Raw genomic sequence first — 23,978 nt, 5'->3', positions numbered from 1 at the left:
CAGGGGTCTCCAGAGAAGCAGAACCAACTGGATACATATAGATATATATAAGAGGAGTTTTATTATAGGAATTAGCTTATGCTCTTATGGAGGCTAAGAAGTCCCTCGAACTACCATCTGCACTCATAGAACCAGGAAAGCCTGGGGTGTAGTTCAGCCCGAGGGCAAAGGCTTGAGAACCAAGGGTCTGCTGGTGTCAGTCCTAGAGTCTGAAGGTCTGAGAACCAGGAGCTCTGATGTCCAAGGGAAGGAGAGATGGACATCCCAGCTTAAAAAGTGAGTTTGCCCTTCCTCCACCTTTTTCCATTGGAGTCCTCAATAGATTGGATGATGCCCACCCACATTGGTGAAGGTGATCTTTATTCAGTCTACAGATTCAAGTGCTATTCTCTTCCAGAAACATCCTCACAGACACACTCAGAAATTATGTTTTATCAGCTACCTGGGCATCCCTTAGCCCAGTCTAGTTGGCACAAAAAATTAACCATCATAGAGACCATATTTAAGAGATCCTATTCAGTTCAAATTAAGTCCCCAGAGAGCCTCTTCTGGTTGACCCATCTATTCCCTGCTCTCTAAATGTTGGAATTCTACAGTCTTTTATTTTTAGAAATATGTAACTGGAAAGGCCCTCAAGAGATCTTCAGCTCTGGTATCCTGCTTCACAAAGGTTTGTAACTTAGTTTTGGGAGACCTCAAGAACTTAATCCATAATTTTCTCTTGCGGATTAGGTTTTTTATGGGCTCCAATGGTCTAACAAAACACTCTTTCCAGAAAATTAAAGCCATGTTCTGTTGGATTCTATACAGTTTGGGAATACTGTTAACTTTTTATATCTGAGAAAACAATCATGTAGTCTTCACTGCCTTTTCTTTCATAAGACAACTGTCTTAGTTAAATTCCTTCTGTAGGCAAGTAACAGAAACCAACTTCAGCCACCTTCACAAAGAATTTGTTACAAGGATGTGGGGATATTACATACTCTGTAAGGGTACTGATCCTAAACATCAGGGAAGGACTAGAACTACAAAGTGGAAGGACTCTATAACCAAGGTGACCCCCCCTATCAGTAGCAAGTAGATAGAATACAGACAGAAGCCAGACTCCCCAGGTTCAAGTCCCTATTTTACCACAGGCAGCTGCTTTCAGAGAAGAAGGTCCTTTGTCACAAACCCCACCCCTCGCTCATGGCCAAATCATATACTCCTTTCTGAACTCCCGGCAGGTCCATTACACTTCCCTAAATGTTGTCACTGAAGTACAGAACAAACTTCAGGGGCAGAATTAGAGAAATGCACTATCCTTCACCTATAAATCTTGATACTATACATCAATGAGAAGCACTCATGGAGTTTATATATATAGCTAATGTCACTACACTGACTAGGTAACTGAGCTACACGGGGAAGAGAGGGAGCTGATAGTTACTGAGCACGCGTTATGCCAGACACTATACAAAATGTTATCTCTTTTAATCTTGTGAGGTAGGTGTGGCTAACTTTTCTAATGTTTTATTTTCTTATCTGAAAATTGAGGGTAAAATGTTTGGCCATGGTCACCCATTTCTACGGATTGAATGTTGTGTCCCCCCGAGAATTCCTGTGTTGAAGCCCTCATCCCCAATGTAGTGGTATTTGGAGGTGGGCCTTAGATGAGGTCATGAGTGTGAAGCCCCCATAACAGGATTGGTGCCCTTCATAAGATGCAGAGACCAGAGCTTTTTCTCTCTCTACCATGTGAGGATACAGCAAAGAAAGTGGCCATCTATAAACCAGGATAAGGGCCCTTACCAAGAACTCAACCAAGCTGGTACCCTGATCTCAGGCTCCAGCCTCAAAACTGTGAGAAATAAATGTTTGTTGTTTAAGCCACCAATCTATGGTGAGTTATTACAGCAGCCCAAACTGACTAAAGACACCCATTAAGACAGGCATGTCTACAGACCACGTCACCATTTCTTGTTAGTTCCTGATTTTCAGTCTTTGGGTTGATAGATAGTAAATAGGCGAATGCAGAGCACTGACTCTTGTTACTCAACAATAAATTGTCCTCCTCCGCATGGGCAAAAAACTTTAATTATCAAACTTTTTGGTGGTGCTTAAGGTAAGGAGAGGGAAGAATATTCCAGTTTAACTCCAGGTAGCGCCAGAGCCGCACTCTGATCCTGACAAGCTGGCCAAGCAATGTTCTGGACAGGAAGCACCTTCCCTGAAGTTCTTCAAGCAGACCCTTAATCTCTCCTACAATTAATGTTTTATAATCATAATCGTGCTCTGTGCCTCATTCTTCTTCTCCATATGGTGAGGAAAATTATGAGTCCTACCTCATGATGGGATAGTGAAGTTATGTAAGATCATCTAAGCAAAGGATTTGGAACCAGCATTGATACATGACATATACCTAAAATGTTAGCTGCTCTTCTTGGTGTTAATGAAAAAGAACACTTTATTTCTAAGTAGCTTGGTGTAACGCATCATCGCCCTGAAGGGAGAGGTACAGCAATTTCCCTTCTTATTCTACAATCATCTGAAACTGTCTGTGAGGCTCATATCATCTGGTCACAGAGCCATCCTCCTAATCGCTACTCTGTGCCCATATAGGTAGACCAGTAGGTCTCAACCTTATCATCCTGGAAGCCCCCTGAGGTCCACCATGATTCCCTAAATCCATTCCCCAGGCCCCTTCAGGGAAACAGACTCTCGCATTTCTGAATATCTTGGAGTGTGGCACTAACAGCTCTTTTGTTCTGGACTATCTTGTCAAGTATGTTTGTATAGTAAATAGCTTTGGAACAGAGAGATAGTGATGCCCTCCAGAGCAAAGGGCAGATTTGCCAACTTTCCAGTTAATAAAGATAATATCTCCCTCTAGAGCAAAGAACAAGTTACTTGCAGCTCATTTTAAAAGATTCAGGTTCCAAACTTTGGGCTCCTCAGGTGTGATGCAAGCCCACTACATGCTCAGTACCGACTTGGGTCCTTCCCTATTTAACCCCCGTGGGACCTGGGGGAGAGGTGACCAAAGTAAACATGACACTCATGATGCTTGCTGTGCTGTGAGTGGATAATAAAGTGCTCTGTCTCTGACCTAGAAGTTTCACGTCTTCTGCCATCATCCATGACGTTGTGGCAGACAAGCTTGTTAATTTACAAGTGGGGTTAAAACCGCAGACCCTACATAGTCCTGACAGCCTCTAAAGAACAAAGTAACAAGACAGACACAAACATAAGCTTTCCATCTTTACCCTAGCTTCCTATAACTCCTGAAGGCTCTTAGGAGGGGTATCTGGGTACAGTGGCCCAGTAGGTAAAAGAAGATAATTCATTCAAGAAAAATAAAGAGCTGCTGAGAATTGCAGTTTGCTATCTGCAGAACCCTTGAAAATAACCTCCACTGGTTTTAGAGTGAAAAACACGAGCTTGCATTTTCTTAAAACTTGTTCCACTCTTGACACACGGGTACTTTTATGTTCTTTCAGATTCTTCAAGAGCTTTTCCATGACTTTTAAAAACCCTCACAATTAAAGAATAACTAAATGAATGTATACCAAAAACTAAAGTATCCTAGCAAGCAGTTTCTCTTTGGTGATATGAAACAGAGTTTTTTTCTTAATTACTAGCCACTACTGGCCATTCTAGCATAGTTTTGAATTCATTTAATGAATCAAGATGCTTTTAGCTCAGGTAACAAAATACCATGATTCAAACTGTCTTAAGGAACAGGAAAACTTCTTATCTCACACACACACACACAAAGTCCAGAGTTAAGGTGAGCTCCAGATGTGCTACATCAGGACTCTACCTCTATTTCTCTGTAATTCCCTTGGCTCAGCCCTTCTCCAACTGGTGAAGATGGCTGCAGGGACTTAAAGCATCTTATACAATTAATTTTGTAACCAGAGAAGGGATTTTTGTTTCATGAGAAGAAAACCTTTCCCAGTGGCACCTAACAGACTTCTTCTTAACATCTCACAGTCCGGAATAGAGGCACTCACCCATTCTTAAACTAACCACTGGCAAGTGGAATGGGCTGCCTTTGGTTTACACTCAGCATCATCTTACACTTGCTAAATTCTAGGTTTAGAAGGGAACAAATGAGAATAAAAATTGACATTAAAGCTTGATTTTAAGAATTCTGTGATTTTTCCTCTAGAATTATAGCATTCTGTACTATTCTTATTGTCCTTACCACATTTTTTTCAGCCAGCCAGCCATTCAAGAAGTGTTTATTGAGTGTCAAGCATGTGCCAGGCATTGCCCTAATTGCTGAGATACAGAAGTGAACAAGACAGAGTCCCTGCTCTCATGGAGCACACATTCTTCTGACTTGTATTAGAGTTGTTTTGGTACTGTATCAGTCACAGTTCTCCAGAGAAACAGGACCAACAGGAGACAGATAGATAGATGATAGGTAGTTGATAGATAGATAGATAGATAGATGATAGAGAGATGATAGATTGATAGATAGATAGATAGATAGATAGATAGATAGATAGATAGATTTTAAGAAACTGGCTCACTCAATTGTGGGGACTGGCAAATCTGAAATCTGTAGAGCAGACCAGCAGGCTGGAAACTCAGGTAAGAGTTGGTGCAGTTTTTAGGCAGAATTTTTTCTTATTTGGGAAACCTCAGTGTTTGCTCTTAGGGCTTTCAACCAATTGGATGAGACCCACCCACATTAACAAGGTTGATCTCCTTAAAATCAACTTATTGTACATGTTAACTACATTTACAAAATACCTTTACAGCAACATCTGGATTAGTGTTTGTTTAAATAACTGGGCACTATATTCTAGCGAAGTTTATACATCGAACCAATCATCACAGATGCCTTGTTTATCTCAAGGCCAGCTTCTTGAAAAACAGGTTACGTCATATACCTCTCAGTCTGTAAACCCCACAGAACTTCACACAGTGCTTTGCAGCTAGCAGATGTTCAAGAAACATGTGCCATTGGGTTCCTTAAGCTCAATTTTATGCCACATGCTCTGTCTGCACGTCTATGAATGAGAAGGGAAGTTCACATCAAAGAGGATCACCCAGAATTGAAGCAAGATCATGAACCAGAAAGCAAAGGCAACCACGCCCAACCCCATCCACTCAGTCTGATCTAAAGACTCTCTTTGGAGTCACACACCCCATCTTACTCAGGAGCACATCCCAGACCATCACCAATGTCAAGGAATTAGATCCCACTAAAAAATGCTACTAAGTACACCACAGGCCTTTTTTGGGAAATGAATTTAAGCCTAGGGCTTAAGGGGCTTCATTTTTTCCCATCTGATCCTGATCTGTTCTTGAGGCATTTGATCTGCTTCTTTTCATAAAGCAGATGTTCCTGGAGAGATCGCACAGGGAGCCAGGCACCGGAGACAGTCCTCTGATCTGCATGTGTCTCCACTGGCCACCCATGGGTCACCAGGCAAACTGTGGCCTCTGTGAGTCAGAATCTGGCATTTCCAAGCATTCCATACGCCTAATATCTTACGGCATCTCCCCCCACCCCCAATCCTTAAGGAGAAATACACTTGCAATGTGTTCTCCTGGTATGTATGCAGTAGACTGATCCACAAGGCATTTTGTATAAATGGTTTTCTCCATGAAGTTAATCTAGACAGACTCTCAAGTCTTGACCCTCTGTACCCCAAGTTAAGAAAGATAAAAGCTAATCAGTCTTAACTGAGCACCTACCCTAAGCCAGGCACTGAACAAGGCACATATACATATTTAATCTCCCTTCAAACTTTACGAAGTATCGTTATAGCCATGATATAAATGAGGAAATTGAAACCAGGTGTAATTCAGGGAACAGATTTCAAGTCAAAGAAAAAGGCAAAGTTATTTAAGTGTGGTCACAACACCTTGGTTTTCTCACTGATTGAACAAACTAATCATAAGATAACTATTTGTACTTACTAGCTGAACAGACTATAATGCAGTTTAACTCAGAGTATTCTGAAGTATCCAGACTTTTCCAAAGCAAATAGGGCAAGTTAGTTTTGAGGGGTTTTTGTTGTGGTTGTTGTAGTTTTTAACATGTAAGGAGTGATGTGTGTGTGGAGTGGAAAGTGAATATAAACATTTTAAATAAAATTCTTTTCTGAAAGTATGTAAATCTGCCATTGAATAGAAGCGACACTGAAGTCTCTATTTAAAAGGATATTGATTTCTTGACCTGTTTTCCAAAGCCACATTCTCTTTCAAGGAGAATCGTCAGGCATGGCCCCATGCCTCAAAACATAAGGCCCTATTAAATAAGAATTAAATGAATTAGCCAATGAAAAAAGCATATTCCCTAGTAGGTCTCCAGTCAAGTCGGTTCATACCACAGAAAATTCCTCTGCTCACAAGCTGAGAAAGTAAATCAATCAAGACTTGGCTCTTACCTCAGTGAGCTGTTGAACGAAATGGATGGATGAATGAAATTCTCAAGTCGTGGAGGCTACTTCACGGAATGCTGCCCAAAAAATAGCACCAGAAAAGCAAAAAGACAGTCCTCAGAATGAGAGAAAATATTTGCAAATTATAGACCTGATAAGGGCTTGTATCTAGAATACATAAAGAACCCTTGAAACTCAACAACAAAAAGATAAATAACCCAATTAAAAATGAATGAGTTTCAGTAAAATAGATAGCTAGGGGGAAGCAGCCACATAGCACAGGGAGATCAGCTGAGTGCTTTATAGCCACCTAGAGGGGTGGGATAGGGAGGGTGGGAGGGAGATGCAAGGGGGAGGAGATATGGGGATATATGTATAGCTGATTCACTTTGTTATACAGCAGAAACTAACACACCATTGTAAAGCAATTATACTCCAATAAAGATGTTAAAAAAAAACGAATGAGCAAATCATCTGACCAGGGATTTCTCTACAGAAGAAATCTGAATGTCCAGTAAGCACATTAAAACACATTCAATGTGACTGGCCAGTAAGGAAGTGAAAATCAAAACTGCCATGAGATATCACTTCACATCCAGCTAGGATGGCCATGATCAAAGGGACAATAACAAGTGTCAGTGAATATGCAGAGAAACTGGAACTCTCAGACACTGCTGGTAAGAATGTAAAATAGGGTAGCCATTTTGGAAAACAGTTTGGCAGGTTCCCAAAATATTAAACACAGAATTACCAGCAATTTCACTCCTAAATACTTACCAAGAGGAACGAATACACATGCCTGCACCAAAATACACAAAGGTTCAGAGCAGCATTATTCATAATAGCTAAAAAGGGGAAACAGCCCAAATGTCCATCAAATGATGAATGGATAAATAACATGTGATATATCTATATAATTGAATATTATTTGTCAAGCAAAGGAATAAAGCACTAATACTTGCTACAAGGATGAACCTTGAAAACATTATGCTAAGTGAAAGAAGCCAGTCACGAAAGACTACACAATGTATGACTCCATATACACAAAATGCCCAGAATAGGTTAATCTATATTAACAGAATAAATTAGTGGTTGCCTAGGGCTTGAGACCAGAGGTTTGGGGAGAAATGGGGAGCGACTAGTAATCGATACAGGGATTTTTTTTGCAGGGGAGTAATGAAACTGTTGTAAGATTGATTATGATAATTGGTTGTACAGCTCTGTGAATATACTAAAAAACATTTAAATAAATAAATTTTATGGTATATGAATTAGGTCTCGATTAAGTTGTTTTATTTAAAAAGTCATTTAAAAAATTGAGGATAGAGCTGCCAGGCTGCTGGGCCTCTGCTGCTTCGGGTCACCCAGGCTCGGGTAAGGCAGCCTCCCACCAGCTCGGCTCGGGTTCGTCTGTCCCAGGCGGTGGGTCTCTGACGGCCTTAGGCTCGTGCAGCCCTCGGCTTCCCGCCTTCAGGCCGAGGGTTTGGATACTGAGGGGTGGGGAAGGAAGCTTCCTTAAGGAATAGTTTATATACAATAAGCTACACTCATTTCAAGGGTACAATTTGGGAGCCTTCCGGTAAGATGGCGGAAGAGTAAGACGCGGAGATCACCTTCCTCCCCACAGATACACCAGAAATACATCTACACGTGTAACATCTCCTACAGAACACCTACTGAACGCTGGCAGAAGACCTCAGACCTCCCAAAAGACAAGAAACTCCCCACGTACCTGGGTAGGGCAAAAGAAAAAACAGAGACAAAAGAATAAGGACGGTACCTGCACCAGTGGGAGGGAGCTGTGAAGGAGGAAAGGTTTTCACACACTAGGAAGCCCCTTCGCGGGCGGAGACTGGAGTGGCGGAGGGGGGAAGCTTCGGAGCCGCGGAGGAGAGCACAGCAACAGAGGTGCGGAGGGCAAAGCGGAGAGATTCCCGCACAGAGGATCAGGGCCGACCGGCACTCACCAGGCCGAGAGGCTTGTCTGCTCACCCGCCGGGCCGGGCGGGGCTGGGAGCTGAGGCTCGGGCTTCGGTCGGAGCGCCGGGAGAGGACTGGGGTTGGCGGCGTGAACACAGCCTGCAGGGCGTTAGTGCGCCACGGCTAGCCGGTAGGGAAAATGTCTGGACCTGCCGAAGAGGCAAGAGGCTTTTTCTTCCCTCTTTGTTTCCTGGTGCGCGAGGGGAGGGGATTAAGAGCGCTGCTTAAAGGAGCTCCAGAGACGGGCGCAGGCGCGGCTAAAAGCGCGGACCCCAGAGACGGGCATGAGACAGTTGCTGCTGCCGCCACCAAGAAGCCTATGTGCGAGCACAGGTCAGTGCCCACACCCCGTTCCGGGGAGCCTGTGCAGCCCGCCACTGCCAGGGCCCCAGGATCGAGGGACAACTCCCCCGGGAGATCGCACGGCGCGCCTAACGCTGGTGCAACGTCACGCCGGTCTCTGCCGCCGCAGGCCCGCCCCGCACTCCGCGCCCCTCCCTCCTCCCAGCCTCAGTGAGCCGGAGCCCCCGAATCAGCGGCTCCTTTAACCCCGTCCTGTCTGAGCGAAGAACAGACGCCCTCTGGTGACCTACACGCAGAGGCAGGGCCAAATCCAAAGCTAAGCCCCAGGGAGCTGTGTGAACAAAGAAGAGAAAGGGAAATCTCCCCCAGCAGCCTCAGAAGCAGCGGATTAAAGCTCCACAATCAACTTGATGTACCTGCATCTGTGGAATACCTGAATAGACTACAATTCATCCCAAATTGAGGAGGTGGACTTTGAGAGCAAGATTTATGATTTTTTCCCCTTTTCCTCTTTTTGTGAGTGTGTATGTGTATGCTTCTGTGTGAGATTTTGTCTGTATAGCTTTGCTTCCACCATTTGTCTTAGGGTTCTATCCGTCCGTTTTTTTGTACTGTTCTGTTTTTGTTTTTCAAATTTTTTTCTTAATAATTATTTTTTATTTTAATAACTTTATTATATTTTATCTTTATTTTATTTTACGTTATCTTCTTCCTTTTTTCCTTCTTTCCCTCCTTCCTCCCTCCCTCCCTCCCTCCTTTCTTTCTTTCTTTCTTTCTTTCTACTTCTACTAATTCTTTCTTTCTACTTTTTCTCCCTTTTATTCTGAGCCATGTGGATGAAAGGCTCTTGGTGCTGCAGCCAGGAGTCAGTGCTCTGCCTCTGAGGTGGGAGAGCCAACGTCAGGTCACTGGTCCACAAGAGACATCCCAGCTCCACATAATATCAAACGGTGAAAATCTCCCAGAGATCTCCATCTCAACACCAGCACCCAGCTTCACTCAATGACCAGCAAGCTACAGTGCTGGACATCCTATGCCAAACAACTAGCAAGACAGGAACACAACCCCACCCATTAGCAGACAGGCTGCCTAAAGTCATAATAAGCCCACAGACACCCCAAAACACACCACCAAACGTGGACCTGCCCACCAAAATGACAAGATCCAGCCTCATCCACCAGAACACAGGCACTAGTCCCCTCCACCAGGAAACCTACACAACCCACTGAACCAACCTTAGCCACTGGGAACAGACACCAAAAACAACGGGAACTATGAACCTGCAGCCTGCAAAAAGGAGACTCCAAACACAGTAAGATAAGCAAAATGAGAAAACAGAAAAACACACAGCAGATGAAGGAGCAAGAAAAAAACCCACCAGACCTAAAAAGTGAAGAGGAAATAGGCAGTCTACCTGAAAAAGAATTCAGAATAATGATAGTAAAGATGATCCAAAATCTTGGAAATAGAATAGACAAAATGCAAGAAACATTTAACAAAGACCTAGAAGAACTAAAGATGAAACAAACAACGATGAACAACACAATAAATGAAATTTAAAATACTCTAGATGGGATCAATAGCAGAATAACTGAGGTAGAAGAACGGATAAGTGACCTAGAAGATAAACTAGTGGAAATAACTACTGCAGAGCAGAATAAAGAAGAAAGAATGAAAAGAACTGAGGACAGTCTCAGAGACCTCTGGGACACCATTAAACGCACCAACATCCGAATTATAGCGGTTCCAGAAGAAGAAGAGAAAAAGAAAGGGACTGAGAAAATATTTGAAGAGATTATAGTTGAAAACTTCCCTAATATGGGAAAGGAAATAGTTAATCAAGTCCAGGAAGCACAGAGAGTCCCATACAGGATAAATCCAAGGAGAAATATGCCAAGACACATATTAATCAAACTGTCAAAAATTAAATACAAAGAAAATATATTAAAAGCAGCAAGGGAAGAACAACAAATAACACACAAGGGAATCCCCCTAAAGTTAACAGCTGATCTTTCAGCAGAAACTCTGCAACCAGAAGGGACTGGCAGGACATATTTAAAGTGATGAAGGAGAAAAACCTGCAACCAAGATTACTCTACCCAGCAAGGATCTCATTCAGATTTGATGGAGAATTTAAAACATTTCCAGACAAGCAAAAGCTGAGAGAGTTCAGCACCACCAAACCAGCTTTACAACAACTGCTAAAGGAACTTCTCTAGGCAAGAAACACAAGAGAAGGAAAGGACCTACAATAACGACCCCAAAACAATTAAGAAAATGGGAATAGGAACATACATATCGATAATTACCTTAAATGTAAATGGACTAAATGCTCCCACGAAAAGACACAGATTAGCTGAATGGATACAAAAACAAGACCCTTATATTTGTTGTCTACAAGAGACCCACATCAGACCTACAGACACGTACAGACTGAAAGTAAGGGGATGGAAAAAGATATTTCATGCAAATCGAAACCCAAAGAAAGCTGGAGCATCAATTCTCATATCAGACAAAATAGATTTTAAAATAAAGAATATTACAAGAGACAAAGAAGGACACTACATATTGATCAAGGGATTGATCCAAGAAGGAGATATAACAATTGTAAATATTTATGCACCCAATATAGGAGCACCTCAATACATAAGGCAAATACTAACAGCCGTAAAAGGGGAAATCAACAGTAACACATACATAGTAGGGGACTTTAACACCCCACTTTCACCCATGGACAGATCATCCAAAATGAAAATAAATAAGGAAACACAAACTTTAAATGATACATTAAACAAAATGGACTTAATTGATATTAATAGGACATTCCATCCAAAAACAACAGAATACACATTTTTCTCAAGGGCTCATGGAACATTCTCCAGGATAGATCATATCTTAGGTCACAAGTCAAGCCTTGGTAAATTTAAGAAAATTGAAATTGTATCAAGTATCTTTTCTGACCACAATACTATGAGACTAGATATCAATTACAGGAAAAGATCTGTAAAAAATACAAACACATGGAGGCTAAACAATACACTACTTAATAACGAAGTGATCACTGAAGAAATCAAAGAGGAAATTAAAGAATACCTAGAAACAAATGACAATGGAGACATGACGACCCACAACCTATGGGATGCAGCAAAAGCAGTTCTAGGAGGGAAGTTAATAGCAATACAATCCTACCTTAAGAAACAGGAAACATCTCGAATAAACAGCCTAACCTTGCAGCTAAAGCAATTAGAGAAAGAAGAACAAAAAAAACCCCAAAGTTAGCAGAAGGAAAGAAATCATAAAAATCAGATCAGAAATAAATGAAAAAGAAATGAAGGAAACGATAGCAAAGACCAATAAAACTAAAAGCTGGTTCTTTGAGAAGATAAACAAAATTGATAAACCATTAGCCAGACTCACCAAGAAAAAAATGGAGAAGACTCAAATCAATAGAATTAGAAATGAAAAAGGAGAAGTAACAACTGACACTGAAGAAATACAAAAGATCATGAGAGACTACTACAAGCAACTTTATTTCAATAAAATGGACACCCTGGAAGAAATGGACAAATTCTTAGAAATGTACAAGCTGCCAAGACTGAATCAGGAAGAAATAGAAAATATGAACAGACCAATCACAAGCACTTAAGTTGAAACTGTGATTAAAAATCTTCCAACAAACAAAAACGTAGGACCAGATGGCTTCACAGGCGAATTCTATCAAACATTTAGAGAAGAGCTAACATCTATCCTTCTCAAACTCTTCCCAAATATAGCAGAGGGAGGAACACTCCCAAACTCATTCTATGAGGCCACCATCACCTTGATACCAAAACCAGACAAGGATGTCACAGAGAAAACTACAGACCAATATCACTGATGAACATAGATGCAAAAATCCTCAACAAAATACGAGCGAACAGAATCCAACAGCACATTAAAAGGATCATACACCATGATTAACTGGGGTTTATTCCAGGAATGCAAGGGTTCTTTAATATACGCAAATCAATCAATGTGATAAACCATATTAAAAAATTGAAGGAGAAAAACCACATGATCATCTCAATAGATGCAAAGAAAGCTTTTGACAAAATGCAACACCCATTTATGATAAAAACCCCGCAGAAAGTAGGCATAGAGGGAACTTTCCTCAACATAATAAAGGCCATATATGACAAACCCACAGCCAACATCGTCCTCAATGGTGAAAAACTGAAAGCATTTCTACTAAGATCAGGAACAAGACAAGGTTGTCCACTCTCACCACTCTTATTCAACATAGTTTTGGAAGTTTTAGCCACAGCAATCAGAGAAGAAAAGGAAATAAAAGGAATCCAAATCGGAAAAGAAGAAGTAAAGCTGTCACTGTTTGCAGATGACATGATACTATACATAGAGAATCCTAAAGATGCTACCAGAAAACTACTAGAGCTAATCAATGAATTTGGTGAAGTAGCAGGATACAAAATTAATGCACAGAAATCTCTGGCATTCCTATACACTAATGATGAAAAATCTGAAAGTGAAATCAAGAAAACACTCCCATTTACCATTGCAACAAAAAGAATAAAATATCTAGAAATAAACCTACCTAAGGAGACAAAAGACCTGTATGCAGAAAATTATAAGACACTGATGAAAGAAATTAAAGGTGATACAAATAGATGGAGAGACATACCAGGTTCTTGGATTGGAAGAATCAACATTGTGGAAATGACTCTACTACCCAAAGCAATCTACAGATTCATTGCAATCCCTATCAAACTACCACTGGCATTTTTCACAGAACTAGAACAAAAAATTTCACAATATGTATGGAAACACAAAAGACCCCGAATAGCCAAAGCAATCTTGAGAACGAAAAATGGAGCTGGAGGAATCAGGCTCCCTGACTTCAGACTATACTACAAAGCTACAGTAATCAAGACAGTATGATACTGGCACAAAAACAGAAAGATAGATCAATGGAGCAGGATAGAAAGCCCAGAGATAAACCCACGCACATATGGTCACCTTATCTTTGATAAAGGAGGCAGGAATGTACAGTGGAGAAAGGACAGCCTCTTCAATAAGTGGTGCTGGAAAAACTGGACAGGTACATGTAAAAGTATGAGATTAGATCACTCCCTAACACCATACACAAAAATAAGCTCAAAATGGATTGAAGACCTAAATGTAAGGCCAGAAACTATCAAACTCTTAGAGGAAATCATAGGTAGGACACTCTATGACATAAATCACAGCAAGATCCTTTCTGACCCACCTCCTAGAGAAATGGAAATAAAATAAACAAGTGGGACCTAATGAAACTTCAAAGCTTTTGCACAGCAAAGGAAACCATAAACAAGACCAAAAGACAACCCTCAGAATGGGAGAAAGTATTTGCAAGTGAAACAGCTGACAAAAGATTAATCTCCAAAATTTATAAGCAACTCATGCAGCTCAATAACAAAAAAACAAACAACCCAATCCAAAAATGGGCAGAAGACCTAAATAGACATTTCTCCAAAGAAGATATACAGACTGCCAACAAACACATGAAAGAATGCTCAACATCATTAATCATTAGAGAAATGCAAATCAAAACTACAATGAGATATCATCTCACACCAGTCAGAATGGCCATCATCAAAAAATCTAGAAATAATAAATGCTGGAGGGGGTGAGGAGAAAAGGGAACCCTCTTGCACTGTTGGTGGGAATGTAAATTGATACAGCCACTGTGGAGAACAGTATGGAGGTTCCTTAAAAAACTACAAATAGAACTACCATATGACCCAGCAATCCCACTACTGGGCATATACTCTGAGAAAACCATAATTCAAAAAGAGTCATGTACCAAAATGTTCATTGCAGCTCTATTTACAATAGCCTGGAGATGGAAACAACCTAAGTGTCCACCATCGGATGAATGGATAAAGAAGATGTGACACATATATACAATGGGATATTACTCAGCCATAAAAAGAAACGAAATTGAGCTATTTGTGGGTGGGTAGACCTAGAGTCTCTCATACAGAGTGAATTAAGTCAGAAAGAGAAGGACAAATACTGTATGCTAACACATATGTATGGAATTTAAGAAAAAAAATGTCATGAAGAACCTAGGGTAAGACAGGAATAGACACCGACCTACTAGAGAATGGACTTGAGGATATGGGGAGGGAGAAGTGTAAGCTGTGACAAAGCGAGAGAGAGGCATGGACATATATACACTACCAAACGTAAGGTAGATAGCCAGTGGGAAGTACCACATAGCACAGGGAGATCAGCTCGGTGCTTTGTGACAGCCTGGAGGGGTGGGGTAGGGAGGGTAGGAGGGAGGGAGACGCAAGAGGGAAGAGATACGGGAACATATGTATATGTATAACTGATTCACTTTGTCATAAAGCATAAACTAGCACACCATTGTAAAGCAATTATACTCCAATAAAGATGTAAACATATAAATAATTAAAAATAAAAAAAATTAAAAATTGAGGATAGCCTGAAAAAAAAAACATGAGATTTTTATCCCGAGAATCTAAATAGAATTTTTCAGAGTAGAATACATCATCTTTATGCAATTTGGCTTTATTGAAGTGGTTATACTGTTAATAGTTTTTGGATGATAAGTTAGATCATTCTTGTTCTCAACACCCTAATCTGTAGAAAGAAGAATATGGTAGTATTCTACAGTAATGATTTCTTAGTGAATTTCTATAGCAATATATCCATCTTAGCTACCAATTTTACTATCACTTACTTAATATACTTTTAAATCAAGTAAATTTCCTGTTAAAAATACATATATTTAAAAGAAAAATTATATTCTTATTATAATTAGAAAACTAGTTTCACTTGCCATAAATAAAAGACGACTGTCAAGCAGAATAAAAATAAATCAATATTTTTAAATTTTAGAGAGCCAAGTGTTGCTATCAGAAGACTCTAAGCCCATGACCTGTTATCTTTTTTGTTAAAATGAGAGATTAATACAGAGGAGTATTAAAATCTAGTGCAATAGAATGACACTATGAAAAAATAAAAAAGAACTTAAAATGAAATCATCTATGCAAGCTAGTGTTATTTAACCCTATATCCATGAACCACCTGAAGCTATCTCTTAACCGTCTGCCTGAAATTTTGATGAAGGTGTAACTGGTTAGTGGGTGTCTTGTCTCTAAATTGCAACTCCAGATCCAGGTGCCTTCCATCTTTTGGCTCCACTAGAGTCCTCTGTACCCAACTGAAAGAGCAATCATGGGGAAGGCACATCCACTTTCTAAAACTCCTGGCTCAGGATCAATAAACATCACTTCTGTTCACAGTCCCTTGATGAGAATTAATCATATGGTCACTCCTAGATGCAAGAGAGGCTGTGAAATATGGTCCCTACCTGGACCATTATTTCCCAGGACAGAAACTCCACACCACAGAAGGGGAGCAGACATTGGGGTGGACAGCTCTCTGGGCCACGACCCAAGATAACTCTGGGATTCTTGTAAAGATAAGCCATTATCTAAGGCTGAAATGACTTTTGAAAGGATGCCAGGAGTGTCATATGCCTTGTAAGATACTGAACCTGAGGAAATAGATTTATTCAATGGGACACTACTTAAAAATAAATAGCCACTAAAAAGAAAAAACATCTAAACCAAGCAGGCAATTTTATATTCTTTAAGTTAAAGGGACTCCAGAGAGCATCTCCTTATCACACAAAACATTTCACCCAGAACAAATGCTTGAAGAGCAGGCACATACGTTGCCTCCCCTTTGAGACTGACCTCCTCAGGCTTCATTATCAGGTTAGTTATGTCCCTCTCTTCCTTACCATCAGCAGCAAAATCTTCTTGTGGTTAAACTAAAGCAGAGAAAAATTAAGAAACACAGGCTGCCTGCCTCACTTAGTGGTAAACTGTAAAAGGTCTCAGACACCATTACTTCTAAATCAATATAAAAGCATTTCTAGGCTATCCATTGCTCTCAGGAAATCGGTCCTGATGGAGAGCTCTTCCAGTTAGAGAATTGTATCCTTTTTACATCAAAAACTTGTTTTCAAAAATTAAAACACTAAATTTGTTACATACTTCATACCTGTTAAAGAAGAAAACCAATATTTTTTAAACGTGTCATGTAATATCATGTGTTGTGTACTTCATACCTTTTAAACCAGAAAGCCTTGGAACGGCATGCACTCTTTTCCTGATGACTCAGGGATTACCAAGAACATTCATGTAATTCAGGACCTTCTTCACCTCACATTAATGACCAAGACTGGGGTAGCTTGGGAATCCTTATGGCTTCTCTGGCTCTTCCCACATAAGGCTGTCCCAGTCTCTCCTCACTTCTCTGCTCCTGCCAGGAATGGCTCCTTTCTTGCCTAGAGATTTGCTCATTATCTGCTGTTGGTTTGAAACAAAATATCAAAACTGCTAAGAGCATTTTGACTTTAACATTACACAGAAATCCTAAATAAAAGACTTGTGCTTGAGTCCATCTCAGAATCTTTAGCATATATTACATGACACTGCTTTTAGCTCTTCAGAGTTCTCGCAAGCTCAGTTTAGTTTTTTTTGTTCCATATAGCCAAGTGATTAGACAGCTGAGTTCCAAGTAAATGGTCTGGTTGACTATGTTCTCGTTATCTGTTAGTTAGGACTCTTTCATTTGCAAGTACCCAAGGCCAAATCAAATTGGCTTAAGCAAAATAGGGAATGTATTGACTCATACAGCTGAAAAGTCCATCTACTTCAGGCATGGCCAGATCCAGGTGCTTAAATAATACTGTCAAAGCTCCATGTCTCAACATCTTTGGCTCTACTTTCTGCCATGTTGCCTTTGATCTCAGACAAAGTCGGCTACCAGCATCTATGGCTTTACATACTACCAGTTTGCCAATCCCAACAGAAACTACATAGCATACCTTCTTTTTGGTAGTTGAACAAAAGTCTTAATGATTTTCATTGGCCAGATTCTGTCACATGACCATGCTTGAACCACTCACAGTGATTGATTGGCCAGGCTTTGATCAGGTACCCAACCCTGGAATTCAATCCATCCAAAACTACTCGGACTGAGAATAGGGAAAATTAAGGTTAATTCCATAAGATGAAATCAAATTGCTATTAGTAGAAGAGAGGACAGATGCTGGGCAGGCCAAAAAAATAAAATAAAAAGAGATGTCGGGCTTCCCTGGTGGCGCAGTGGTTGAGAGTCCACCTGCCGATGCAGGGGACATGGGCTCGTGCCCCGGTCCGGGGACAGTGAGAGGCCCGCGTACTGCAAAAAAAAAAAAGAGATGTCCACTGAAGTTTATTACAGTACATTTAATCTAGGTTTCTAGAGGTTCAAAAACGAGGATATTTTTGAATAATCATTTTGCTGTGAGTCTTTCCTGTTAGTAACACTCCTAACAATTTTCTGTACGCAGGAAGATAAACTTGGCCCTAAAATATACAAAATACCTCTGATATTGGGCCTTTTTAAATAGAGCATATTTCTATTTCCTGATTACAGCATGTTTCCATCATCACCCTTATAATAATTTTCACACTTTTTCTCTCACTTGAAGTAAAAATTTCAGTGTGAAATTTCTCTCCTGTCTTCAATGTCATTATGTTAGCAGTTTTTCAGCCTTTATAAGTCTTTCTGGAATACCATTTTCTCCTAAAACAGGAAGTATGAGAGCCAAAAATAATCTTTCCTTTTAGCCTAGTAGCTCTCCAGTGAGTGTTTCTGAAAGCTTTAATAAAAGGCACGATTAGCAGCCAGGACACTCCAAGCTGGTACTGCACAGAAGTATCTGTTAAATTCCTTTGGGTATCCATCTCACAGTCAGATGTCCCCTCCCTTTGGGGAGACTGTTTCCACAAGGAATGGGCTTGGTTATACCCTTGGCATCAACTAGGATCTTCCCAGATGCTGAAGGGATGCACAGAGTCCAGCCCCACTCAGTTCTGTGGCCAGCATGCTTACATGGTGAGAATCGGCGAGGCACCCTCCCACACATCCCGCCCACCCACCTCCATAAATCCTACCATGGTGTAGGGGCCAGGAAACAGATCTGTTCTCTATTCAAAGGCCGTGGAGACAAGAACTCCCAAAGTTATTGCGTCAGATCACCATTCTGTAACTACGTTGTGCGTTCTTCCTTGACTCCACCTGGCAAGGGGTCACAGCATCTCTTGGCGTCATCCGCCTCCCTGTGGTTCTGGGGGAAGAACACAGCACTTGCAGTAGGAAGACTGGGGTTTGAAACCTGATCCTGCCACTTAGCAGCAGAAGGATCATGCCTATTCACCTCGGCAGGTCTCTTCTCTCTCTTTTCTGACCACAGTCCCTGTTGTCTTTTAGAGCTCCTCCCTTACCCCACCATTGTGCTTGTGGTCCAGGGCTCTCCCTGAGCCTAAGCCAATCAAAACATCTGCATCCCTCTGGCCACAGCCACTGGTTCAGGGATGGGCCCTGGTCTAAGACAGTTGGGCATAAGTAAGTCAGAGCAGTTTGCAAGAGCTACTCTTTCCTGCTGGACTTGAAGCTGACTTGCCACATTTTCCTGGGATATTCCTTGTTTTAAGATGGAAAAAATATCCAGGGAAGCCCCTTCATCCCAGACAAACCAGAGTGGTTGTTCACCCTAGTTGTGAGCACTGGGTGTGAGGGCTGGAGCTGTTGCAGCCATTTTGTTACTACATGAAACCTGATAATGAAGCCAGCACAAAGAAAAAGGAGCTGACAGACGGAGAGAAATCAGTTCCTGGTCACATGTTCCAACCTCTGGATCTAGCCATACCTGCATAGCCCTTGGAACCTCTCATTATAAGAGCCAATACATTCTCTTTTTGCCTAAGCCAGCTTAACTTGGATTTCCTGACACTTGTAACAGAAAGACTGCTCACTAATATGTCAGTTATATATTACACAGGTTACTTAACTTCTCCAAACAGCAGTTAGTTCATCTGTAAAACTAGAATGATATTTCCTGAAGAGTAAAGGAGACAACAGTGTCAAGTGTCTGTCTCAGTGCTTGGCATGCAGTTTTGTTTACTTCCCCTTTACAAGCTAGAGCACTCAAACTCTAAAGACTGAAGGCTGGAAAGGAAATAAAGATGTAGTTGTTCCATAGTTCATTATTCAAATAGGGAAACTGAGACACAGATGAAAACTAACTTAGGTAAAGCCCTTCAGCTAGTGACAAAGTCAGAAGTAGGGCCAGGCTCCCTGAGTTCTGCCTAGTGCTAGTTCTACCACATCGTGAACCTGAAATCTCATTGTCTCTTCTGAGAGGGCCAGTTTGCTGATGCAAAGAGGGGGACAAGTCTTTCACAGTCCAAGGAGACTCCACCCAAACATGATAATTATGGCACACCAGGGGCAGTACCAGGAGCTGGCCCAGAACAAGGGCTCTCCTGACCAGTCTTCCTAACTAGACATCAGTTCAGTGTCCTCATAGGTCACTGGCAACATGGCTCTTCTCCCACTCCAGAGCACATGTGCCAACAAGAAGAAGTCATCTTCTGAAGTGAAGACTTGAATGAAAGGCTGGGGGACCCATTCTTCTGCCAAACACTTAATAATAAAACATATCAACAAGCAACTGGTCATTGCAAGGCTCAGAAGCTACCTTTAGACGTCATTTTATTCTTAGGAAAGTAAAATTCATTCTCAATACGGAGCTCCCAGCTGTGTTTGTAAATGCCTTTCCAAAAGCAAATGACACTAGGAGGGAAAAAAAATGAAGAAGAAAGACTATAACAACAGCTTACCACCTGGATTTGGGATGGGGGTGGGGAGAGGGCAAAGAAGGCTGGCCACCTTGTTGTCACCTGAGGGGGCTGTCCAGTGCTCAGCTCGTCTGTTCTCTCCTTCTGCAGTTTGGAGTCATGGCCAGGGACCCACCGAGGTGTCAGGAGGTGAAGCCCGACTGTCTGCTATGCAGGTGATTTATTTACCCTGTCCACAGCCTCCTCTCTTACAGCCTAGCTGGTTTTACTTTAAGCTGACTTGAGATCCTAAAAGGAATATTCTCCTTGACTGCCGCATGTTTGGGAGGGAGACTGGGACAGAGTGGCCAAGTGATTCCCCCAGGATTGCTGGGCTTGAGTCCAGCTGCTTCAAAAAAATCTTGGAGGAATGTACAGTACTGAACTAAAGGAATACTCCTCTCCATAGACTAGCAGTATAACCACTGTGCATTGAAATGTGTCTGCCAGGCTCTTGAGGGCAGGGACCATTACTGGTTCGCTCACCAAGTATCATAAGACTACGTGTAAGGCACATAACAAGTTGAGTGAGTGTGAGTTTCATGTGTGTGGTGTTTACGGGTCCATTTCATCACATTTCTCAGCCCTATACATTCTGGACCAATTGACAAATAGATAAAAGAGTCAGATCATGATCCAAGCATCAGGAGCTGGCCCAGAACAAGGGCTCACCTGACCAGTCTTCCTAACTAGGCATCAGTTCAGTATCCTCACAGGTCATTGGCAACATGGCTCTTTATCCCCAGTAAAGCTGGATTAGAGGCCTTGGCTTGAGCCCAGGGCCAAAAGAAACTCCTTCCTCCTTCTTGTTACCCTCCCAGCTGAGCCTGCTGACCCAGGGACAGGCAGGCAGAACAGCTGGACACCTGCCTGCCTCACTCCCAACAGGTTCTGCCATGGTGAGCCTTCCCCAGGGAGAAGAGGAGGCCTCTGAGCACACAGCTCTGAGGCAAAGAGCCATTAAGGACCTGAGTGTGATGTGCTACCTGGTTTCCTTTCCTCATCCAACCGGTTAGATAAATCACACTTTATCCCAGGAGAAGGAGGAAGAAGTTACAGGAGTGCAGAAGGATTTTGCCCACTGCATTGTCAAGGATTTTGACAACATTGCCCTTGGAGTTCTAAAAGCAGACCCACCTTACAGGTGAAAGTGGCCCCTCACTAGGACTCTAAGCTCTCCAGTAAATAAACTCCTTAAAGAGGGCTCTCAAATGAGCCCACCTTGTCCTCAAGTCCACATGAGAGCAAAAAGCCGCACAGTAAACCTCTCATACCACTTTGTACTCTGCCATGCTTCACCAAATTATTTAATTTTCACGTTTTCAGAATAAAGAAACAAAATTTTTCATTTAAAAAGTGTAAAGATTAGCAGCCCTGTTTCAAAACATCTAATAATCAGCCCAAAAAGGCACCAGCAATCTGAGGGGAGGCGGGTGACCACAGTCATGGAGATCCCTCCCTGATGAGCCCAGGTTTAGGGTCAGACTTATGGGGAAACTACAGGTGCTTAATTAAGCCTCAGGACGCCTCCCTCACACGGGCCCTGGGGGGGAGAGGTGAGACTCTAAGAATGTCACATGCTGATATGTTTTTGGAAAATTTACAAAGATAAGTTAAATTAACCCCAAGTGGTTAACACCACTGTCTGTTTCCACTCTGATATCTCCCCCATGTTGAGTGGTATTGGAGTGGCCATGGATATTTGGAGATCTGGCTAGAGAAAAATTGACATAGGAATACTGTACATTGGTTTGGGCTTAGCAGTAATACATGTATGTAGTTTGCAGTCACTTCCAGGTATCGTTAAGTTATTGTTAACAGGAGTATTTTAAAATTTATTTTTCATTAACATTTTTCTTGGGATAATTGTAGATCCACATGCAGTTGTAAGAAATAACACAAAGATCCCTTGTACACTTTGCCCAGTTTCCCCTAATGATAACAGTTTGCAAAACAACGGTCTAACATCACAACCAGATATTAACTTTGATACAATCCACTTATATTCAGATTCCCAGTTTTACTTGTATTCATTCTTATGTGTGTATGTGTGTATTAAGTTCCAACAATCTACCACCTGCATAGGTTCATGAATCTATTACCATAGCTAAGGTACTTAACAGTTCCAAAGCCACAAAAGTCCCCATGTCATCCCTTTATAACCACACCCAGCTCTCCTTCTCCCCCTTTCTTTCTCCCTAACCCCAAGCAACTACTCATCAGTCTTCCGTCTCGAAAATTTTGTCATTTCAAATGCTATATAAATTGAATCATATAGTATGTAACCCTTTGGAATTAGCTTTTTACACTCTGCATTATTCCCTTGGATCCATGCATGTCATTGCATATATCAATCATTCATTCCTTTTTACTTCTGTGTAATGTTCCATGGATTGGCTGTACATAGTTGTCTGCCTGCAACTGACTGTTGAAGGACATCTGCTGCACTGATTCCAGCTGTTGTGAACATTTATGTACAAATTTTTGTGTGAACGTAAGCCTTTATTTCTCTGGGATAAATTTCCAGACATGCAATTGCTGTGTCATATGATGGTTGTTTGTTCATTTAAAAGAAAAACTGACAAACTCTTTTCCAGAGTTGCTGTACTATTTAACATTCCCATCAGCAAGGTATGAGCGGTCCAGTTTCTCTGCATCCTCAGCAGCATTTGGTATTATCATTTTTTTTTAATTTTAACTCTTCTGATGTGCAGCAGTATCTCATTTTGATCTTAATTTGTGTTTGATCTTAATTTGTGTTGTGTTTCTAATGTCTAATGATGTCAAACACATTTTCATGTGCTTATTTGCCATTTGTATATCTTCTTCAGTGAAATGTCTGTGTCAGTCTTCTGTTCATTTTATAATAAGATTGTTTTTTCTACTGTTGCATTTTGAGAGTTCTGTACATATTCTTGATAATAATCCTTTGTCAGATAATGTAGTTTGTGAATATATTCTCTCCATCTGTAATTTGTCTTTTCATCCTCTTCACTTGAACTTTTATAGAGAAAAAGTTTGTAATTTTGATCTTTTCAATTTATCAATTTTTTCTTTTGTGGATTCTCTCAGTCCATTCAGGCTGCTATAACACAATACCACAGACTAGGTATTTCTATAAACAACAGAAATTTATTTCTCACACTTCTGGAGGCTGGGAAGTCCAAGGTCAAGGTGCCAGTATGGTGCGACTCTGGTGACGGCCCACTTCCTGGTTCATAGCTGGTGCCTTCACCCTGTATCTTCACATGGTGAAAGGAACTAGGGATCTCTGTGGGGCCTTTTTCATTAGGCACCGATCCCATTCATGACCACCCTAATGACCTAAACACCTCCCAAAGCTCCCACCTATTAATCCATCACCTTTGAGCGCTAGGATTTCAACATATGAATTTGGGGTTGACACAAACATTGAGACCATAGTATGGGTCATCCTGTCTGTGTCAAGACCAGGAATATTTTTAATGTCTACATTGCCAATTAATTCATCAAGAAGCATGATATTATTGTGCAAAGCAAAGGTTATGGGGCAACATAAATGTGTCCCAAGCCACCAACATGAGGAAAT

This window comes from Phocoena phocoena, chromosome 7 (assembly GCF_963924675.1).
Source record: "Phocoena phocoena chromosome 7, mPhoPho1.1, whole genome shotgun sequence".
Lineage (NCBI taxonomy): Eukaryota > Metazoa > Chordata > Mammalia > Artiodactyla > Phocoenidae > Phocoena > Phocoena phocoena.
This window is presented reverse-complemented; position numbering follows the sequence as displayed.